We start from the raw sequence: 24,802 nt of genomic DNA, 5'->3' as shown, positions 1-24,802 counted from the left end.
TCCATTTTCTGCTATGGCGTGGAAGTGACATGAAGCAGCATCTTTGAGTTAAATGACCCACACAAAATGTAGAAGGACTAAAGATACACTCTGCTTAATCAATCCGTATTCAGATTTTCCTCCATAGCATAGCAAAATGATTAATGTTGTCGAACTGACGTATTCAGCAGGAGCAAATAGATATTAGACAACAGGATGTGGTATATAGTGTATTTATTAGGGATGTTTCCGCTTTTAATTCTACTGAGATGGAGATATAACTTGCTTTATAACATGAGCATAACTAGTTTTCAAAGGGTGGGTATTGCACTGCTTTTTTAAACAATATGATAAATATAGGAAAAAGGCCTAGATATCCGAAATTAAATGAGACTTAAATGAGTCAGTTATTGTTTTACGTTATACACATCCATGGGTTTCCACAACAAGCACTGCTATCAAATTGTTTTACAAATCATTTATCCTACCTTTGCCATTTTCTATTATAGGGGGTTTCAATTATAAATAAGATAAACGTATAACCTTAAAACAAGGTTGCTATGATTCTTCTTTTTCATTACACCAACCTGAACAAATATTACTATGAGCTGTATTATATTTATTTAATTGCTTAACTGAATGGATAGATACTTGAATCGCTGTACTTTTTCTTGTTTTCTTCGAACGAACAAAAGCTTTGGGTAATGGATAAAGCACTAGCGCAAAGGATAAAAGTCCTATAAATGTCCCTTAGGTAAAAGATCCCTTTGTGTAATCATCCCCTGGTGTGGATTCTGAATAGAATATGTTATCTTGCATTATGATCCAATCCTAGGCTTTAAATTACTTTTATTTGAATGCCTGTTAAGCAAATGCAATTGATCATCTAATAATTTTGTGCATAAGACAGAAGTGAGATTTAAAGGATTGACAGAGAGGTAGAATCAGCAGTAGAGTTTGGTGTATCTTCATACCACCCTTCAGACCCACAATCACGCACTTGTTCTAAATAATCACCAGACCTCACAAATGTGTTAGGTTCACTCCAGTGGGAACATTTGTTTTTTCTTCTTTTCCCTCTTGTAAAACAAAAAGGCTCTCCTTTTTGACCACCACTGTTCTAATCTTCTCTGGTAAGGTCAATTTAATGAACTTTTCAAATCTCATTCATTTTAAATTACTTATTATTTGGGGCACTCAAAAGCTCAGTTGCTCTACATAAGAGGTTCCGGCTTTTATCCTCTCGCGTTTTGCTAATATGTTTTGTTCCTAAAGCTGTCTGTATCTTTAGGCTCATCAGCTCATAGTTATTCATGTCACCATATTGTGAAATTACAAGAACACCAAATCCCCAAGTGATTCAGCAGCACAGTTTTCATTAAAAATAGGCTCACAGGAATGAACAAGGACCACACAAGAAAAGAGGAGATAGTAAGGCAGTGGAATAGTCATTCTATCAGCAGGAGGACTCATAAATATTGTAATTGTGTGGTTATAGAAAAGGGAGCGGTTGCGAGCACTGTGATTGACTTTGAGTGAATGCCATGTCACCTTTTGAATGAATTGAACATGAATGCTGTTGTCAGAAAGAGGAAGAGAAGAATGGCTTTCATGACTGCAGCATTGAAGACATCAGATTTCTGGTGGCTGTTTAGGAAGAGCCTTTTCTTTTCTTTTCAGTGTAAAACCCATTGGACCATTATTTGCAGATACCTGCTGACTATTTCAGTTTAATCCCCAGTTTTATCAATATGATTCCTGGGAAACCCATGAGATAGCAGTTCGTAATGGAAAGTAGTAATACAGCATGCCTTAAGCAGAATATTCAGACCATGGGGTCCAGTTGTGTCTCTGTAATGTGCCTTAAATATTTTGTTAGAGCTCTTCCAGTGTGGGCATAAGGAACCCTCTGGCATAAAGAAACAGTTACCCAATCTGCCATTTTCTCTGCAGGGGAGAAGTCATGCCAGGCTGAAATGTTATTGTCCCATTCCAGACTCAAGCCTTGGAAAATGCTTAACACAAAACAGGAGGTAAGCAAATTTACTCACAGTGACAACAACAGAGAACAATCAGTTCCATATATATTTTTTTCTTTCTAAGAGTTTGATATCTTTACTTTGCCTCCAGAAGTTAAGAAGTTAATTGGTTGTCTTCAGTGCAGAATAATACAAATGTGGAGTTGAGAGCATTTGTGGCTGATCTATTTTTGATCAAGCAGACAAAACAAGTTCTCACCATGAATGTAAAACTTACTGTAACTCTGTATTCTATCACAAAGAAAACAGATGGAGTTGATCACTTTTTGATTGATGCTCTATTTGTTGTTGATTCTTGTTTTAATTAGTAAAAAAATGCTAAAAGAAAATGTTATCAATGTTCTGAAGCTCTATCAAATGAATTCGATGTAAGACATTTTCTTGCTCAGTGTCTACCAACACATACAAGTAGTAAACAAAAATATTTAAAACACCTATTTAAAAACACAGAAAGTGGTTTAGTGTTCTTTCAGCAAGCTGAATAGCATTGCATAGTGACATGAGGAGGAGACTGCAGCATGGTGCTACTCTGGTCTGTATACAGAGACCCACATAAAACTGTTTCCTAAACCTAGCGGCTGCATAGTGACTACCGGGCGGCTGCCTTTACCTTTTCAGTTGGTGACTAGCAACATTGCATGCATCTGGGACCACCCTCTGCTATGATGCACTAGAAAACACTTCCTACTGGTAACTCCCTCTGTCCCTCTCGAAAAATAGAGAAATATTTTCTGTATCCATGTGGAGGAGAAATAATTAATAAACCTCAGGCTTTTTTATGAATTCCTTTCTATTAACAAAATTGTATATTTGAGTGATTTTAGTAAGGTGGATGTAACTTTGTAGCAAAGTTTATTGCAAGCTGTTGTTTAACAAGACTCAAAACAGTATATAGGTCTGAATGTGTTTGGAATACTATTGTCTTCATGTTTCTGCAAAATGGAAAAGGTTTATTTTAAGATTTACAAAGTACTATCTAATTTTTATTCTTTTTTTGTTTTTTATTACCTTTCCAATTATTAGGTTTCAGGAAAAAAATCATAAATCATTGATTTATAAATCATAAAGCAAAGAGATCAACACTTTAGCCTAATAAAATAGCTGTAAAAACCAAATCGTGAAGACACTTGACATTATAAAAGACCCAGACGTTTTGCTCGGAATATTTTCTGTCCAACCCTTGTTGAATTTCACAGTTATTTACAGAGCAAGAACTATGCTTTGATCCCTACTGAGTAAAATGCCTCATGTCACTATAAAGAAAGGAAAAGAACATATTAAGAAATTCTCTCAACATTTATGATTAATCCAGGCAAATTTAATTCTGATACAACACATGCAGACATATTTTAAAATGTCTGGAAATTCCTTTTAGCAGCTTTGAAGTATCCCCTAAAAGAGCCCCTGCATTACAAACCACGTCATAAGAAACATGTAATTATAATGCAATGCCTGTTCTGTTCAAATATTGCATTTAAATTATTATAGACTAAAAAACACATCCCATTTTCAACATGTTTTGGCTTAGAATGAAAATGTAGCCTTTTAAATTATTTGCAGACATTACATAGCAAATAGTAAGAATAAAGCTATTCAGATAAGGAAATATAACATTTATTGGTTTCATTATAACACATAAATACGGTTGCAAACATGTTCAACAAAAAAATAATAAGCTTATTTATTCAATATAATTTGTTTCATTTTGGTAGTGACATTATAATGGATGGTAATGAGATGACAAGGCTGGATGATGAGATGAATGCTGAAGCTAGTCAGTGGAAAATGCTTTCTAATTTTCAATTGACACTGAGCCTGAAATCTGGGTCCCCTTTCAGAAAGATGGGCTGAGTAGAAAGCCGATATTGTGAGTTGTTCTAACCTGCTCTGTCCTACTAAGGGTTTAAGATTCCAGAACAGCTGATATCAATTGGGTAACGAAACTTGGCATCTAATTAACATGAGCATATAAGAATGCAGATTATATGAATCACCATGATAACGGCAGGACAGACGCCTTTAAGAGGGCAACAACCATCAAAATAGATGTGCTGATATCAGCATAAGCAGACTATTCACTGATTATTAATACAATCCATGCTTATCACTTAAACATCTGTAGCAAAATTAAGAAGGAAATTGCCTAGATTATAATCACTAAATCCTATCTACCACACCTTTTTTGAAGTAGTAGCAAATATACCTAATAATAATTAGCTTAAGATTCTTGGCTGTACATCTAAATGTGAGCATGTGCCAGGAAGTAACCACTGTGCCGTAACAACAATGTTCCACATAAGTTTGAATCCTTCAACCTAACAGTGTGTAAACCATCATTAGTTTCTTTTTTTTACTGTATGAAAAGGTCAGCCATTGGCACATAATTTTCGACTGCAATTTTTTTATTTTGAGTCACAGTAATTTTGCAGTGAGTGAATTACTGTTGAAGAGTCAAAAAAAGCAGGCTGAGTGCTAGTGTATTATGTGGCGACGTTACCTTGCATCAAGAAAGTCCTGGCTTGAATCTCAGACTAGGGCCTTATGCATGGAGATTTTTTTTTGTGGTTATAGCATTGAAATATGTTCAGAAATGTTAAGTAGACTTCATCTATTTCCTCTTGATGTTTTATAGCTATCAAAATTAGATACACTTAAAAATATTTGAGTAAATTTACTCAAACAAACTTAGTGAAAATTGTTACCTTCGCTTTTGTGCTGCAAAAGAGCAGGGTTAATCAATGCATAAGTAATATTTTACATAAAACATGTATTCTCCACAATTCTTTGTTCAATGTTGAAAAGAAAAAAAATATTTTTTGTATGCATTGAATATGAGTTAAGTTGCAACAAAAAAGAAAGAAAAAGACATTGCAGCAAGTCAGGATTAAATATAAGAACACAGATAAATCATGTAAGGTCCAGTTCTAAGTTTTTATGTCGAATCTTAACACTATTAATGATGTTACTCTCCCCCTCCCAACAAAATGTGTCGCAGGCCATTTTCACATGAAAATGCTTGAATTATGTATTGAATATGTATTTAAATTAAAGCCTACTTAAAAAATATTACCAAAAGATGTTGGTATTAAAGCAAGTTAACAAAAAGTTATTCTTTTGGAATTAAACATCTAATTTTGGACTGCCGTTTAATATGGAGCTTATCTATAAATGTTAAGACCTAAAACCTTAGAATATTTTCATACCATTGACTGGCATATGCCTGGTCTTTCTCAACCCAGGCAACTAAATAAAACATCTGGGACAAAATGTAAATCATATTGTTTTGGCTTTATCATGTAAGACAATCTAGAAATGAATTTAAAGCATTTTCTTTTCAGAATAATACAGAAAAGGAAATATGAAGGGTGTGATCTTACCTTTTTGGTTTGCATAGCGTACAAAATAAATCTCCAATAAGAGCAATAACTCCTATGAATCCTGTTTTTTAGGTTTAGTTGGAATCCTAAAATAATTTTTAGCTAAAAAAAATCTCACAATGTGAGACAGTCCTAGATTGCAAATGGTAAAATTAGTTCCATGGTGTGCAAAAAATAATACGGGGAGGTGAAATATTTCTAATCCTCATTGTGGTGGGTCTTAAAAAGTCTTTCTTGCATTTGACTGCAAATTGCTTAAGAAACCTCTCATACAAAATTGATCATCTGGCTGGTTGAATCTCATAAATCATGCTCTTTGATGTATTTTAATGCGTCTTTAAATATCTCTATTAAAATATACTTTGATATCATGACGAAAACTGATTTAGAGCTAAGATTTCTATCAAGTTACTTCATCTGATGGGCCAGCAATTTATGCTGTTATTTTCTTGCATTGAAATAACGTCATAAAGCATTTTGATGGATTTTGAGTGTTTCTCTGCAATCATTTGGTATAGAGCTAAAACATATGCTGCATGAATATGTTAGGATCAGTCCTGGTTCATATGAAATATATTTTTATTGTGATGCATTATTATAATTATTATTTTAAATGCTTTGCTGGAGTCTCTGAGCTCTTGCAATTGTGTGATTGTTAATGCCTCAAATTTCGTTTCTAATTTCTGTAATATCAACTGGTCCCATAAAAAAGCAGGCCGAAATCTTCTGATGCATGCATATTAGCCACATCACAAGTATATGAAGCATCACAGTCACAATCCATATGAGATAGATAAAGTGTATGACTTTGGTTAAAAATGAAGTCAGTTTGAAGTCTGTGAAATGAGTTTTTCTGATGTTTACATGCGCTCTCTGGGATCTGCAGCTGCATTATTCAGATGTAGTTTAATATTCATCACTGTAGGCTTGAAGCAGGCTTCATGTCTGTGGTTAGTGTCTGCACCTTGCGCACTGCATGACAATTAGTGCCTTACATAACCACAAGCTAGTCACACACCCACCACACACACACACCCACACACACCTACCCACAAGCACTTAACGGACATGCATTTCGACACATAAACATCTTGGATAAAAATTTCAAAAATACACTATTCAAACCAGAACGAAATGTAAATTACAAACGCAATTGATGACTCTTTTTACCTTGTGAGAGTGTTTTAGTAAAAAGGACCTCATACTTAAACTTGTTTTAGGATAAGGATTTTATTCCCTTAATCTTGCATGTAGTACTCTGGGCAGATTTAGGAAGGACCACTAGCAATCCACTGATACAAAATGAGATGTATACATTTATTGATATATCTTTAATCACCTTCCCTTTAACTGCCCTAGAGTGCTGTGTATTCTTTCTAATGGCAATAATGCTTTAGATTTAAATCTCAAATTTCTGAGCTTGAATAGTGTCGAGTGTTACACATACTAATAAAACTTGAGAGCTTTAAAATGTTGGTATGGGCATCACTCCCCCTTTCCCCCAGCCTGCCATCAGCATGTGCGTTGATGGTAGCTGGGGCTGGAGCCCATAATGGTTAACTTTAGTGTAAGGGTCTTGGTTAGGCTGTAGTAATAAATGGAAGTCGATGGAAAGGCCCTGCAGAGATGAGAGATTAATTATCCGTGTGTATGTGTTTGTAGCCATATACAGTATTTGTTACCTTGTGGGGACAATTTCCCATTAATATATTATGTAGACTTAAATATACTAGTGAGGACCAAAAACTGGTGCGAATGAGAAGTTCTAATCTTGGATTGGGCAGAATGGTGGGTTTTGGACTAAGGTGTGATCTGAGTTTAGGTTGAGTTTAGGGTTGGGTAGGTAGAGTATTGGTGAGGGATAGGGTAAAGGCCTGGATTAGGTCATACCAGTGAATGGAAATTGAGTGGAAGTCATTTGAAAGTCCCTGTAAGAATAGCAGGATATAGTGTGTATATAGGTGGATGGGTTGGGGTGTGTGTGTGTTTTCTGTAACAATTTACTTATCTTCCCACTGAGCCTTGGCTTGCGTCCTGTCTCAATCAGTGTACCTTGATGAAGATAAAGAATCTGAGCTTGATGATCTGAGACAGAAGAGGAGTGGGTTACTGATGGGAAAAGAGGAAGGTAGAGGTAATGAATAGAGGGAAAATGAAGGCAAGGGCAAGTGAAATTAGTTAGACAAGCTGCATGATGAAAAAAAACAGCAGCAAGGGAATCTATTCTATTTACTTGATGTGAGTCATCCTTATTAGTTGGATTTGCAACTATGTTGACAAAGAAAAGCTTTATAACTAGGGGTAGGTTCAATAGAGCTGGAGTCAAATGTTCTTTATGTAAAAACTTTAAAAACAAGGATTAAACAATCCTCCTATGAATTAGCATGAAAATCTGCTTTGATTTTTAGACCGTATCATGAGACGACCATATCTTTTGTATCAACGAGATGCAGTGAAAAGCTCCATTGCTATTTTGGTTCACCAATAAGTTTTCTGAAAATTGGATCCAGGCCAAAGAATTGAATGTGATGAGTGTCGCAGCTGAAGCAATTCGCTGGCCCTGAATGAACGTTTTTATGGGATAGTGAAAGATCAAATCCAATTGCCTCTTTTCTTACTTTAGACAATCCCTTCTTTATGCCAAAGAGGTGGGAGTTTAATAAGGTTTTGGCTGCAGGATGATTCTCGGATGTAGATGAAAGAGTTTGAACTTGTAGATGTACTAGTGTGTGTAACCTAGGAGTTTGAAGATGCAGCTCTTACAAATTCCAGAAGTGTTTTTTTTTGTTTGTTTTTTTGTTGCTTTATTTTGTTTTTCATCGAGATTATCTAAAGCATTGCATTTAAAAAGAAATTTACTTATACTGACTGTATAGGACCAACCTTTGGTAGAGTTTGAAGTCTTATACATGTAGGCATTTTTTTACAGTAGGTTTCTCCATAAAAGTTTGAGTAAATGCTTTGGGTCATAAGACTTGATGATGTCAAGATGTTAAAAGGTTTTACCAAAATGAACAGTCCGTATTTATACCTTTTGAAGATTGTATGTTACTACTCAATGGTTTTACACTCTGTGGGGCTTTATATGCTATGCCAAAGTCTGAAAAGTATGGGATTTATTTGTATTGCCCGAATACTGTGTATAACCCTTGTTTGCTGCGACAACAGACAAAAGGCTTGGTTCATATCAGCCAGCTTTGCAATTCCAGCCATACTAGATGAATGTCTGTAAAAATCAAGACTTGCGACAGATTCTCAAATAAATGTACTGTAGGTCTATATTTTGACAGGGTTTTAAAATATTTTAATGTACACTATTCAATTGAAGATCTGGCATTGTGTTTACATTTGATGTCCTGCAGGAAAGTATAAAAGGCATCTGTCCCAGTCTCAAATCTTTCACAGCTTCTTTTATAATTTCCACTGCATGACGTTATCCTCACATAGACACTTCTAGTGCTTTCAAGTTTCAAGTTTGGTCTCAACAGGCCAACTGACAGCCTTAACTGGGCCTGGGACTAAATAATAGGGTATGGGCCCTCACCCATGGCATTCACATTCTGTATACGATATATATTACAGATCTGGCCTTTTGGTTTAGATCGACAGCAGTTCTATTTCAGTTTGCAGTTGTCTAATGCTCTTCTACGTTTTCTTCTAATTGGACCCTTATAAATCTGTTGTTCCTTGGTTGGTTATGATACTGTTTTTTCAATAGGTTCTCTTAAAAAACTTATTAAGGCCTTTATATAACATACTGAGATTAAACTGCAATCAGCTGGGTATGACTGAGGGTATTTATTTGTTCTGGATTATATTTAGAGCAACAGATTGAGTAAAGACGGCTTAATACAGATTTATTCCATCTTTATTAGATTTCTACTGGTATAAAAATGTCCTTCCACTTCACAGTTACACATTAATTTGTGCTGTTTTCTAACTTAAAATCTCAATCTAAAATGTGTGAAATAAGTAAATGTGAAAAGTTCAAGAGATATCGGTAAGGTATTTTATGCTTTGCCCCATTTATATATATTGCAGAGCTGCTGTTGTTTTTTTTTTTGACCATGCAAAAACAATTTAAATGCAAATCAATTTTCCAAATGAAGCAGATCCCGCTCATATTTAGCACACACATTATCTAATCGCTATTTAATTTCACATGCAGAGCGATATCTAAGTGAAATCAAATAGTCTTTTCAAACTCCCCATCTACCTCAAACATTAGCCATTGGATTCTGAGGCAGGGGGCTGAGTAGACTTCTAATGTGCTTGCAATTGAGATCTTAAGTGTCCTTTCACACTCTAATCAAATTGATAAGGTGGTGCTACTGCAAGGGCAATCTCACTGTCCTCTGCTTTGAGAAAACTTCTCTTTGATTTTCTCTTTTTCTATAAGTCTTTTCTACTCTTCACTTCCCTCTGGATTCAATTAACACTTGTTTTGAATGCACACATTAAAGGCCTCAAGTTACTGATGAGTAATAACTCTGATTAATGATGGCAAATTTGGAAAAAAAAAAACAACAACATAAAAATGAAATTATGAGAACAGATTTAAAAGTGCCCGATCATATATTCCATTGGGGTTAAAAATATTTGCTCAACCAACCAAAAATATTAATACATGAGATTTTTTTGCATACATTCATCTTGAGGGAAATTACCACTGGGCTTACAAAATGTACATGGACGAACCTCTGCTAAGTGTATATTGTATTCTCACCTTCTGTTTTATTTTCCAGAACCTTAGCTACAGATTGTATCCTATGTCTGTGAAAAGATAATACGTCCGTTTGCATAAAATGTAAAAAGGCACAAGGATCATCAGTGCCACATTAATGGTTATAGTTACTTTTTGTCAGGATCTTTATTTTAAGATAAAACCACCTTTCATGTTTTAAGATCAAAGAGTAAGTTTGCATATTGAAAACAGATGAGGAGGAGGATGATGATGATGATGAGAGTGGTATAATAAAGCATAAAAGAAGTGTACTTTGAATTCTGTTGAATAATAATCCAATAATGGACTGCCTGCACTTTGAATGAATCCTTCTTTTCGAAGACTCTTTATGCCCCACAACATCCATAATGAAGGGCATCTTACAGGCAGTTGTTATTGTTCATTGATTACAACCGAGTGCAGAATACCATTCTAGAACAGACTATTGTATTTATTCTGAGCAGGTAGATTTTGTACATTAACTTGTAGGGCTGGGTCTTTTGGCCAAAATCCTGAATCGATTCGATTTTGATTCATACAGTTCTAAATCGATTAATTTCGATTCAATCTGTTTTTACAATAATGAAAGTGTTTCAACTGTGTTTCAAAATATAACACAAATTGCTAACTTGTAAATCAGATAGTTTAAACTTGAGACGTGAACAAAACTGTCTCAAAAGTGCAAACTTGTTTTTGAAAAGTGAAAAAGTAAAGCCTCACATGAGCAAGCAGACGTGACACAGGCGGGATCACAGCAGACATGCATGAGCTGCATTATCTTCACTGCACAAACCATATTTGCAGCATTGTCTGTAAAAACTACAGAGTTGTTGCTGGTCAGCCCCCATTTGTTAATGTCTTCTATCAACCTATTGGCTATCCAAGCTGTCCGGCTTGAAGTAATCTTGGTGGTCTGTAGCATGAGATGCGAGGAGCCACTCATTATCAATGTAGTGGGAAGTCACCTTAATGTCACATATCCAGCACATTATCTTTAGCTGTTTTAAATCCAAAATGGTTTCAGACTTCTGTTGGGACAGCTTGCTAAGCGATGTGTTTCTTGGTTCGGCATTTGCACACGCCTGCTCATTTGAATGTGAACGTCACGCACGTCAAAAATAATCAATCTCATTCCCTACACATAGATTTTGCAAAAATGTAAAGAAATCGATCCATTAAATTAAATTAATCGAATAAATTGATTTTTTTATCCAGCCCTATCAACTTGTAGAATTTGGAGACCGGCTAAACTGTAAAGTGCATTGATTTGACTTTACTTTAAAAATAGATATTCTATTCAACCTCAAAAAAAGTCATTATGTGGAAGCTTTACACTTTACGTTTCTACATGAGTAACTTTAACTTGGGCCTGAGGAGCTGGCCCAAGTGGCTGGGGAGAGTGACGTCTGGGCCATCCTACTGAAGCTGCTACTCCACGACCCGACCCCGGATTAGCAGAAGATGATGGATGGATACATGACAAAGGAAGTTATTGTCAAAGAACTACCTAAACTGCCATGGTTTAGATAATCTAAATCACTTTGGTTTAGATAGATAAATTTGACAGAAAATATTTAAGTAAAAGGCAATTTATATTTCAGTCAATATCATTTAACTGTGATAAAAAGGCAAAAGAAGTAGGACCATATTCTTCTTTGATATAACTTTATATAGGTCTACACATTCATTAGCATAGAAAAGCTATTCCTTTGTAGTCTGAGGTCAAGAACATCAGGGGCATTTTGTACATGTTTTTATACCAAGTTATAGTGGTTTTAAAATCATCCTTCAGTTACATATCAACATATTCAAATATCCATGAAGAAATTGCACATACATGTGAGTGCAAGCTCTCACGTGTCAGCCTCATTGAACTTGACGAAAGCAGTTACAGAGGTTTATGACACTGCAGGGACACAGTGCTAGGGACTGTTGGGACTAGTAAGTAAAAAGTGGAGGATGGGAGAACCCCTGCCAGTAAAGATAATCCCCAGATTTTCTCTCAGTGAAGAAAAGTTATGGCTCTCTGAATACGATGGAGCCCTTGGGGTAGCTCATCATGCTGTGGGTGTCTCTTAATGTCGTCATCCTCTGCAATTGCGCAAAAAAAAACATCACCGCTTTTTCTCAGGGTGGCTTTGACATCATTTAATGAAGTTTCTTCATCAGCCTTAGACACAATATTATGGGAATGTATCTTCATATCTTCTCATTGGAATGAAAATTTATTACAAAATCCCTGCAGCATATGATCTTGATTTCCAGTTTGAGTGTAACAGACAAGCACTTCTGCATGGTAACTAATTTCAAATTAAACTGCCTGCTTCTATTAAATGCACCATCTTAACTTACAGCAGTCACAGCAAATGATCTCAAAGCTATGTCATCTTCATTCTTTTCAGTCAGTTTTTTCCTTGTTATGGCAAATTATGGAGCCTCTGAATTGACCTACAAACCGCAGCTTCATCAGAACAATATAGCTATGTATTTAACAAACTCATTTTTAAAAATCAGATGTTAAATACTAATTCATAAAAAGGAAATATAATTACCAAACAGAGATCTAGATTTATTTCCCAACAACTAGACATTAATATTTAAAATGCTTTCTTAGGGGAGCTTGATCACATGTTGTAAATCAGGTTTACTGAAATTAAAAGAAGGTCTAGGAAAAGTTTAAGGCAGTTTGACTGCAGCAATTATTGCTTTTCTATGTTTTTTGTTAATTTAACCAAAGCAGTACTAAGCAGGGACTTACAATAAAGGAATTTCTTTACTGGTTCGGTGAGAGAGCTATCTTGACTTTCCACAGATAGTTCAGAATCATGTAATTAGATACTGTAAAAGTCTTTGCAGTGAATGTTTTCTAGACCCTTTGTCATATCCTGAATTACTCTCCTGATATCCCTCCAAAAATATATTCTACCATCTAAAACTATCTGAATTACACACAGTGTTTGAATCAGAGTGTGCTTAAACAAGGTTTTGATTATCACATAACAATTTTATTATATAGATGTATAAACATTAGAATACTATTTTAATTAACTGATCTGGAAAATACAGTAATAACTACAGACAGCCGTTGTCAGTCCACTACTTCAGTGTTTTGGCCCACATGCAAATCTGTTGGGGAATATGATAAAAAGGGACAGAAAAGGGGATTTTTATCTTAAATTTATTCTGAACTTGTTTTACACAGAAGCCTGGGGGGAAAAAAGCCTCCCCATGAAGTGGTGTTTAGATATCACCACAGTTATTTTATATACAACAGGTACTTTTGGCAGTGGAAAAACAACTCATGCAATGTCAAGTAGGAAAAACTCAAGATCTAACATCAGTTCTCACCCTTTTCATGGAAAATATAAACAGAGGAAGAGCTATGCCAACAGGTACAAGTTATATGCTGTCATCATCAACTTTATTAAATGCTTTAACAGGTGCAGCAGAAGCAAAGTGCTGATTAGCGGGGATATTGAAGATAAAAGAATAAATCAGTTAGAATGAAAAACAGTTAACACTGTAAAGGAATTAAAAATTAAATGAATAGCAAAAACAACTAGAAAAACTAAGTTGGTATCAATAACTTTTGAATAAGTGAGTCATTTTTTTTAGATGGGTTTTAAAAAGACTGCTTATTACCTCAGTTTGTAAGATAAACATAACCTGCCTGCTAATATTATTTTGCTCAACTGCTCATTAAATTATTTTCAGTTTATTTATATGGTACCAATTACAACACATATCATCTCAAGGCACATTACAAAGACCATCCAATGGAGAAAATTTAATGATGGCTTTAATTGTGTGGTTGTTTGACTATAATTTGCTTTTTGGTTTTATCTCGCTTTAATAATTGCACTTAAATTAGTTACAATAACCTCTGTCAAGCTTCTGTGCCTTAATATAATTTCTTTTTACTACTTACTTTTGGATAAATATTTGTTGGGTAAAAACAAGACAACATACTTGTGTGGCTTAGATGCACAGTAGTAAAAAGACAATGTTACAACTAGAGGGAGACAAAAAAGGATCTTATTTGGACCTGGAGTAATGATGCTTGACACCAAAATAAAATAAAATAAATCAAAGACTGTAAATCCTCTGACTTTACTGTGCTTGTGTGTCAGTTCAGAATTCCTGTGGGAGAAGCCTAATCCTGGGCGTCTCAGGAAAAAAATATATAAACTTGGATTTCAACATGAGTGGGAGGTAAGTAGGAGTAGACCTCATTCATGATGCTGTATAACCATACATAACCATACCTATAATCGTATGTGGATCCATCACAAATTGATAGACATAAAAGAAGAGATTGAGAACAAAAATAAAAAAAAAGGAGGTGAAAATCTAAAATAAAATAAAAAAACTTGGTCACAATGAATCACTTTCAGACGGAAAGTTAAACCAAGGATCTGGAGACTTACAATCTTTAATGTACTTTTATATATGAAACATTTAATCTACAATATATGAAAGTACTTTTATTTATTAAAATGTATTGATTTACTCTTGTTTATTTACATTTATTATATTTATTGAAAAAATAAACAGCTTTAACTTACTTCATGGGTAAAATTCATAGGTCATATTCTATTAGCTACATCACTAGTACTTAATGTTGATTGGAGTTTCTTTCACTCAAAAGATTAAAATCTGCAAAGCTATGCATCTTACTGGTCCAGTGATTTGTCCTTTGTAAAATCTTTATTCTTCAGAGGTGCACAGACTGCTGGCATTTTTTAGCTCTGATCATACTATGTACTCTAAGTCCTGGGTTCTTAACCATGGTCCTCAGGGCCAATGTCCTTCATGCTTTAGATGTGTCTACTCAAGCACACCTGATTCAAATGATTGCATTTCCCCCTCTACAGCCCTCAAATGCGGCAAAAGCTTCTTAATTACCTTTTCATTCAGGTCAGGTGCGTGCAGCAAACACCAAAAACATGTAGGACAGTGGGCCCTGAGGACCAGGGTTAAGAAACCCTCCTCTAACTAACAGGGAAAAAAAGGCAGTCAATACAGTTGAACTACATAAAAGCATAGTGCAGATGCTCTGTATGTGGACGTTTTGGCATTAAGTATTTTTTATTGCTCTCCTTTGATACAATGTTCTTAATCCCAATACACCGCCTACTTTAAACCAATGGGTCATCCTCACTAGTACTACCCCTCACCCACTACCCTAACCCCCTGGAATTGAAGCCCCAATAGTTTGAGTTTTGTAATCTTCCCCAGGAATTGGAACACCCCTTACTGCATAGTTGACGTTCTGGTACATAAACGACTGCGTATTTACATATGCACATACATAAGATTTGTGCCACCATAGGAGAGGCACAGGCGGGGAGAGGGAACAGCAGGCTTCTCTGATCTACTGTTGTTCTTCCCTACCTGTATACCCCTGAGCTAGTAGCAGCAAACCACTTCCCTCTATCCCTGCTATGGTGGGCTGAATACCTGGTGGGTTCCTCTGATTTCTCCCTGTGGTTCCTTAGCTCCAGAGAGGGGAACGGGTGGCAGCCTCTTTCCGTTCTGGTTCTCTCTCTGCCACTGTTCTTGTATTGATTTCCTGCTGCTCCTGTTTGAGCTCCAAAACACACTCTCATTTAACCTCTGTTGTCCGGGAGACTCAAATGAATCCTGAACACTGACACCAACAGATTTGTTCGGGAGAAATGATGTATGAAAAATTTGCTATGTAAAATCTCTGCCCCCTATGTTTTATGTAAAATTGTCTCTCAACCTTCTACGGCAAGTCAACATGTAAAATTTCCACGTTTTAATGGATAGGGTTAAACCCCCCTCCTCTTGTTATGCCCACTACTCCTACGTGCAATGATACCACTACCTTCACAGAAATGCGGGAAATTTAGGGGTAGGGCTAATAAATAGTGCTTAGGGGGTGTATTCGGATTGGGTTTTATTGTGTATGTTAAAGCATTTTGTATCTGTATATAATCTGATGTATCACCTGTTAGCCCTATTCAATTCACTTTGTATACTCAATGCATATACTGTTGATTTTCATTTTCTTATTCTTAGTCTCCTTTCTCAGTCTTTTTTTTTCTTCAACTCATTTCTTAGCTTCTATTTCCTATGATTATACCATTTTCTCATTATTAATATTCTCTTATCCTACTTAAACTTCAGTTCTAGAAGTCACCAGTAAGAATGGAAAAAACGTTTTCATGCATTTTCAAAGTTATTGCTTAATGTTTCTTTATTTTACCACTCTTGCCCAAAGTAATTAACATGCTGGGAAGTCCTTGAACTTCTGCCTTGCCATTTGCTTTTCCTTACTTGTTGCCATGGTGCTCCAGGCTATCAGCACACGTTGTGAGACACAGACCACTATGTTGTGCTTTACAGCGAAAGAGTCAACTTTTTTGTTGCAAACAGTGCCTTTCAAAAGTATTCGGCCTCCATTAACTTTTTGAGATTTTTTTTCCACATTTCAGATGACAAAAATTAAGATACCGGTATACATTTTATTTTTTTTGTGAAGAATCAACAAGAATTGGGACACAACAATGAAGTGAAAAGAAATGTACTGGCTATTTCAAACTTTACAAATACACAGAAAAATCGGTGTGTGCAAAATTATTTAGCCCCCTTGGTACTTTGTAGTGCCACCTTTTGCTGTGATTAAAGCTACAGGTTGCTTGGGATATGTCTATCAGCTTTGCACATCGAGAGACTGAAATTTTTGCCCATTCTTCCTGCAAGACAGCTGAAGTGATGTTAGATGGAGAGTTTGTGAACAGAAGTTTTCAGTTCTTTCCACAGATTCTCGATTGGATTAAGGTCTGGACTTTGACTTGGCTATTCAAACACCAGGATATGTTCAGTTGTGAACTATTCCAAAGTTCCAAAAATCCTCCTAGAGAATGTTTGTAAGGAAGGTGACGTCTCAGTCGGTTTGACCTTTCACAGACTTACAAGGACTAGGCTGATCTGAGGTCAGAGATCCAAAAACTCACCATGACAGGTCCATGGGCTTCAGACAGGCTTAGAGAATCAGAAGATAGAATCGGGAAAGAATCAGGCAAGCAGATATGAGTAACGCTGGATATTTACTGGCCAAACACTTTCAATAATCTAATGGGAGTTTTAATAGTTATAATAGTATATAATAATTAAAAAGCTCTAATAATGTAATAGTTAGCAAGTAGCTTATATAGGCTGGGAATATATGGAGGGAATGAATACTGTTGAGGCAGAGCAGGAGCTGCATCAGCTGAACTGAATGAATAGTCAGGCAGAGGGGAGAGGAATGGAAACAGATTAATTGACAGGCTAGAATTATATCACCATCCATCTTCCCATCAATTTCAACCATCTTCCCGCTCCTTGCTGAAGAAAAGCACACCCAAACCATGATGCTGCCATTACTAGTGGAGATGATTTTGGTTTCATCTGAATAGAGCACCTTCTCCTGTGTCTCTCAGGTGGCTTGTGGGAAATGTTAAGCGATTCTTTTTATGGATATCTTTAAAAAATGTCTTTCTTCTTGGCACTCTTCTATTAAGGACAGATTTGTGCAGTATACAACTGGTTGTTGTCCTATAGAAAGAGTCTCCTACTACAGCTGTAGGTCTCTCTGCAGTTCCTGAGTTTAAAAATGCCTGTTACATCTCCTCCATCTTTGTCTGGCTTTATTTTTGTTGTAAAATCAGTTTTTTTTTGTGCAGATACTGTTTTTGACTCTATGTAGATGTAGCTTTACAGATTTCAAATTCAAGATTTTCTTTGGTTTTAAACTGACCAGGCATCAAGGCTAAAGTAGGACTGTATGTTTAAAGCTTTGTTTATGATTGACGTGTCTGTGAGGTCCACGCAGTCGAACTATGTCAAGTTTGGCTTCCGTGCCCCCCGACACGGCACCGTGTGCCTAGGAAAATTTGTAACTACGGGGACAGATCTGCACTGAAAAACATGGGGAATGGGCAACAATCCTGGTGAGGGTTTGCAAAACTAAACATCTAGAGAAATCCTGTGTTTTAATGGATAAATACAACCACAACAAACAGAGGAAAAACTCTTGCCAAGAAATGACTATCGCTCTTCGACAGTGTGAAAAGGCTTGGAAAAAGTCTTACCGTAAATGGCTGTGTTTTCTACTTCCTTGTTAAATGTTTTCAGCTTGTGCTTTGTGATGAAATCGCCCCCTTGGAGCCGGACAGAACGGGGGGAAAGTGGCACAGAGCAAATGCTGCATATGCTGTGACGGGCAGCTTATTTTCCATCCTCATTGTATGTGTCTTGGGCATACCCCAACCTTCAGAGAGATGAAATTTGAGTAAAAATAGTGAAAATAATTTCTTGCTGCACATGTGAGATTAAAATCTTAACTCTAAACATGCCTATACTGTAATTTAAGCCATCCTATAATGGGTCTTTGTAATAAAGTTATTCACCCACTGAATGATGAACCTCTTCTCCCCGTCTCAAGTCTTTTACTTTTTTCATTTTTTATTCTTTTATTTCCAGTTTAGGTTCCAGGTTATGGTTAGGACTTCATTCTGTACATCATACTCCTCAGTTCTATGACATAATAAGGCAGAGTACTGCCAAACCTACATGGACTGATGACTTTGCAAAGGCAGCACCACTAATAAGCTGACATCAGCACTCCATCAGCATACAGCTACATAAGGGATCTTTTTCTAATACCCACAAGATAAAGCACATAGCCATTTACCTGATGACCTACTTCAACCCAAGATCATTTTTTAAATGCCTACACATAGCTGCTCCTATACCCCAGTGCTGCATATTATTATCAGTTGCAGTGCAAGTATTTGTTGGCTTTATATTGTGACAATGAGAAATTCCCTCTCATATTTACTTCAGTTCAAATTCCAAACTACTTGAATAATCCCAAAGGGAAATTTAATAAATAAATGTTTGTTTGAACAGGCTTTTTACTTCGCAAAACAATATAAGGGAGCTGTTGACACATTTTGCATATTTTACTCTTAGAAGGAAATTTGTGCACAAAACTTGTCATGGAGTGTGTACAGTAAGTGAAAAGAATCTTTTTGTCTGTCTGTTGCTATGCAATTAATCCCTGCTTTTATTGTATAAAAACACTAAAGCATGATGCACTTAAGCTCAACAAAGAACTAAAATCTTTTGATTTCTGCTATGCTATTCATTTAATCAGTTGTATGCAACCCTGACTCAAAATAACAAGCAACCAGGTTATTTCTGCTGCAGATGAAGCTGCAGTAAATTGTGTTAATTTTTGAAAAACAGGATGCTCCAACTCCCCCTTCAGGCAGCAGTGTAAATGAGTCTATTTAATCACATTGTTTCGCATTGATGTGTGTATAGACAGTTTGATGTCAGCCAATTTGATGATGGGTCAAAGGTCGAAACTGTACAAAGACGTGGCTGTCTAATTTTGGTCAGTGTGGCCCTTTGTGCACAATGTTTTATTCATATTGGTGCTTTACCTCTTTTGTCTTTTTTAAATTGGAATCATTCTAGCAAGTGCATTTTTTCTTATTTGAATACACTGGTTTTCTTTAAAACCAATCAAATAAGATTCACTGATCATGCATATATTGTTGCTTAATGATAAATTGTTTTTTTCAAGCTTTTAGCTACAGATTCTAGTTACAACCTTAAAATTCTCTATAACAGCTATTTTAAATGCCTTAAAATGTAGTTTCCAGGCCTTGTTGGCATCAATTACTTATATTTGAAGTTGAGGCAACAGTAGGGAACTGTAGAAATTTGAAAATAAGGCTAAATGATACAGAGTTTACATTTTATACTACTATTAGCGTGTTGTATTAGTAATTTGTTTTATTAGTGTGGTTAGATGTGCTAGCACTTAAACATAAACAAGTTTTAATAGCAGAGAGATGTTTATTCTGATAATGATAAATCTTTGTCAAATTACGCTCATCGTAACTTGATTCTTTAACCTCCTTTAACCATCCATTGTCATGCTGATCAGCATGTGGCAAAACTTTTTTCTCTTGAGTAGCAGCCTGGATATTAGTATAATATATAATATTATATATGTAATATAAAATAATTATATATAAATAAGATACACTTTCCTCTCAAACAGCTTCTTACATCTTATTTGCCTTTTCTGACTACACTACACTACTCTCTTCCTTTAATAATATCTTATACATTGGAGGTATTGGTTTATGATTTTGAAGATTAAACTAAAGTTAATTGTATCCATGAAAGATTTAGGTCTGAAGAAATTGGTTTTGTAACCTTTCCTTGCTGGAGTATGAAAAATATTACCTTTTTATTTTTTTCAAAATCTTCTGAGACATGTCTTATTCCCAATAAATACCATATTTCTAAGTTCAGTAAAAATTACTTTCATTTTCGTTTTTCATTAATATGAATAATTAATTTCAGGCATAAATGCTTTTATAATGCATTTATGTAATTTATGTTGCTACTTGGATAAATTGGTCTCCCCTGTCAGAAAACGATCTTGGTCCTGATTTTATACTTGAGGTTAGTGGTAGTGGGATGTACAGTATGATATATTAACTTCATACTATTAGTGTGGAATTGATTGTACCCTCCTAGGTATCTCAATCCTCTCTGGGCCTGCCCTTAAATACATATGCAAATAAGTATAAACACCCAGTAGGCACCCATCATGTGCCCAAATAACCATGATAATGGTTATGGCTTCAAGCCCACATGGATATTTGTTACAGCCAACCAAAAACCTAATGAGTGACATTGGTTACTTAGTAGAAGAGGAACCTGCATAAAAAAAATAAATAAATTATGGACCAATTTTGTTCTACATTGTTTGTATCAAGTTGAAACGAGTCTGTCCTTCTGCTGCATTGTTCTCATTTATAGCTTAATACTGATCATGGTAATAATGCTGAATCATAATAATATGAATATGCACACATATTTCTATTAGAAATTTTTAACACACAGACTATGTGAAGTACAATTATTGTTTAAAATTATTCAGGATGCCACAAAAATTAAATGACTCAAACATACCCAAAAGCCATCAAGCACTGAGCCTGAAGTCTATTCCTAATATAAGTAAAATTTAGAATGCTAACAATATTATAAAAATATGGAATCCTGAGGTGAATTAGGTCAACATGCCTACATTTGTGAGACAGGTTTGTGTTTTACAAACAAAGGCACAGCTTTGTAATGGAAATGTTTTCTATTTAAAAGGCAAATTTGACATTTATAGATCATGCCCTTTTAGCATTGTAGGTGCATTAGATTAGATTTAGAAATTGGCCCCTTGCTTTATGTTGTAATTCTGTGTATCTATTTAAGCGCAGTTTGAAGAAATTCAAACATGTTTGAGCAACATATTGATGAGCCATCCCAGTCCATCATTCAGCTATTTCTAAAAAGCTGTGATTGTATAGAATGGTGGTCAGAACTTTAACTGGCACCAGCAATATATGATTCTTGTAGTTCACCTTTGTGAGACTGGACAATCTAAACTAGCTAATAATTAAAGCATTATAATTTATGATTAAATCTGTAGGATCTCTGAACAAACATTTCTTCATTTTCTTCCACCAGTGATAGGAGTTTTGAATGGTGCATATTCACCTGAGTAAAGGAAGAAGAGGTTGTCGGGTAACCACAATTTTGGTGACAACTTTTATTATATTATAATAATCTTAATTTCTTTAAGATTCAGTATCTATCACTCCGATCTTTCTGTCTCCCTATCGAAACTCTGTGCCACTGCTGTGATAGCTGCATGTCATTTAATAAATTACATGAAATGCAAACTGGATCCAGCAGTTTCTGTACAGCGCGTCATACAAATGTACAGGACCCAACCATACCTTTCAGCCGCTTTTCAGGGATCATCGATGGGAGGCCGCAACTATAGAATTTTTCATGTTTGCTGTAACAGTACAAATAAAAAGGGGAAGCGTTAGACTTGAAGCTGCACCGATGGGGGATAAGTGGTAAACTGTGAGGTAAAAGCAAAGGCATTGAAGTATTTCTGAACATTTAGGGCTGCATTACAGGGCTATCAGCATTTTAAAAGCAGAATATATTTTTTGCATTTTTACCACCGAGTTCTGACACAGCTCAAAAAAAAGGAGGATGTCACTTAGTCCGATCACTTGTATTGATATGATGCATTTGTGACATCAGCTACAAGCTTTATTGTAGCCCAATTATTATTGAATAAAAAAGTCAGACCAACCAGATTTAATTATATTTTTGTTTAATTCTTATCTGCTTCCAAGTCCTCTTCACTTCTGAGGGGCACGCGATTAATATGCAGTACAGAGATTGGGATGAAGGCTGTGTTAGATGACACTGATGTGTAACCTACTTGTTTACACAGGCAGCAATCCTTTGCCTCCTCATTTGTTATCTTTTTCATGACGCCACTGTTTTTGACTTTTCTTTTAGACTACTTTTTCCCTTTGTATTTTGTAAAATTAGTTTTTGATCCTCACAGGAGAAATATGGGGCTCTCCCATATGCACTAGGGATGTAACGATATCAAAATCTCACGGTACAATACAATTTCGATATTGACCTCATGGTAAGATATTTATTGCGATATTGTGGAAAAGCTCACGGTACTGTTAAATAGCTCACGATAGTGTTTGTGAAGATAATAGCAAAAAAAATACAGACATTTTTTTCTGCTTTTGCCAGTCAACAGGCAATTTATTGTTGAATTTATGGATCATTACAACATAAAACGCTGATCACATTGTGCTTTTAAAATGCAAGTTATAGTCAGGAACATCAATATTCTGTTGATTCTTCTGTGAATAATGTTCAAGTTAAGAAGCAACCAGAACAATTGTAAACAATAGGGAATTCCCTTTAAGTGCAAACAAATATCAAGTTAAGTCAAGTTTAAATGTGCAGGGCAAGTAAAAGCAGCCTTTTAAAACTGGTATTTAGGAACATAGCCTTTTTTTTAAAACACTGACCTATCAGTTAGCTTATGTTCACATTTTTCATCAGAAAGATCAAAAGATCTACATTTCAAGAAAAAAAAAAGAAAAGCCTCCTTTAGGGTTTTTTGACCGGACAGGACATTCTTTGTGAGAGAATCTGCAAACTTTTCTGGATGATGAGTCGTCAGATGACTTTGCATATTGCTTGTGTTTCCCGTGTTGTATCAAAGTTTACTGTGGCAGTGCTTGCATATAGTCCATTGCCTGTCCACCACCTTCTCCTTTTGTACAGGCCTCTGTCCATTGTTATCATTATTATTATTATTATTATTAGCCAATTTCTAAATGTATTTCAATNATTATTATTATTAGCCAATTTCTAAATGTATTTCAATTTCTATCAACAAAAAGAAGCTGTTGTTATATCTCATATCTGTAGTTTTGATAGTGATAGTTCATAAAAAAAACAAAACATAGTTGCCATTGATAAATATGAGGAAAGTGTATACTTCTATGTTTGTCCATTGAGAGAAAGATATTGTTAACCATTCTACTGCTTGAAGCCTGACATTCATAAACCAGTATCTTAATGTAAAATATCTTTTAATAGGCATTACCATGGCACCTGATAGGCAGAAATAATTTTTTACCATTTTAACTAACTTAATCTGCTAAGAAGGCTACAACCCAAAATGTGTCTCTAGTCTAACTCTTTTTATACATTCTTAATTATTCATTGCCCTATATTTAAATATTCCCCTACTATGGTAAATCAGGGTATTTTGAAAGGTAAAGCATAGTCAGTTTCTGTATATACAACAACAAAAAAGCGAATACATTTTGGAAAGAAATGCAAAAAGTAGATTTCACTTCGTCTATAGAACCGGCATGTGGGAGTTTTCTGTCGCTGGAGTGTGTTAGGTGTGCTGTTTTAAAACTCAGGTTGTGAAATTAGTATTTTGTTCCCATTTCATTTCCCTTCAAGTCTTTTTCTGTTAGATGCTTCATGTTGTGATGTGTAACAGTAAATAAGAATTTATTCAATCTGAACCACAGTGAAAATAACTTTTTTCAACTGTAGGAATGGTTATCAGGTAAAGTGCTTAATAACAAAAAGCCCTAATCTGTTTTCAGTCTGAAAGCACCAATGCATTTTCATTTTGCTCTTGCAGAGGCAGTACTTGATCTTAATTTTCCTTCTATCACTTTATTCCTCCTTTTATGTATGCTCAAGCTTTACCTTTGTTTTCTTTTCTTTTTTTTGGTACGTCCTTTGTGTTGGGCTCAACCATTATGGTTTCGGGTCTATGCCTTCAATGACATGTACATCGATTTAATTATAATAAACAGGTAGGTGAGCTTGCAGTGCCTAATCTTAGTCAGCTTGATTAATGATGTTTGCACAGCATTTGCCTGAAATTAGCTCGAGATATAGAAGAGTGGTTCTGTGTATGTTGCATGCTTATGCCTTTTATATTTATATGCACATACCGGTATATATATGTATGTATGTGTGTGTATGTATGTATGTATGTATGTATGTATGTATATATATATATACACACGCACTATAAATGTGGCACTATATTTGAGTAAACAAGTTACATCCTCCTAGACTTAGACTTAGACTTCTTTATTTGTCATTTTGTATGCACAGGGTGCATACAGAACAAAATTGCGTTACATACAGCTTATGAACGTTGCATTGATATTTCAAATGGCACAAGTTACAGAAAAATACAAAAAGTGCAGCAGTGGTCAAAGTGT

This window comes from Cyprinodon variegatus, unplaced genomic scaffold (assembly GCF_000732505.1).
Source record: "Cyprinodon variegatus isolate N-32 unplaced genomic scaffold, C_variegatus-1.0 Scaffold1129, whole genome shotgun sequence".
Classification (NCBI taxonomy): domain Eukaryota; kingdom Metazoa; phylum Chordata; class Actinopteri; order Cyprinodontiformes; family Cyprinodontidae; genus Cyprinodon; species Cyprinodon variegatus.
The sequence above is the reverse complement of the archived record's forward strand: the minus strand, read 5'-3'. Positions refer to the sequence as shown.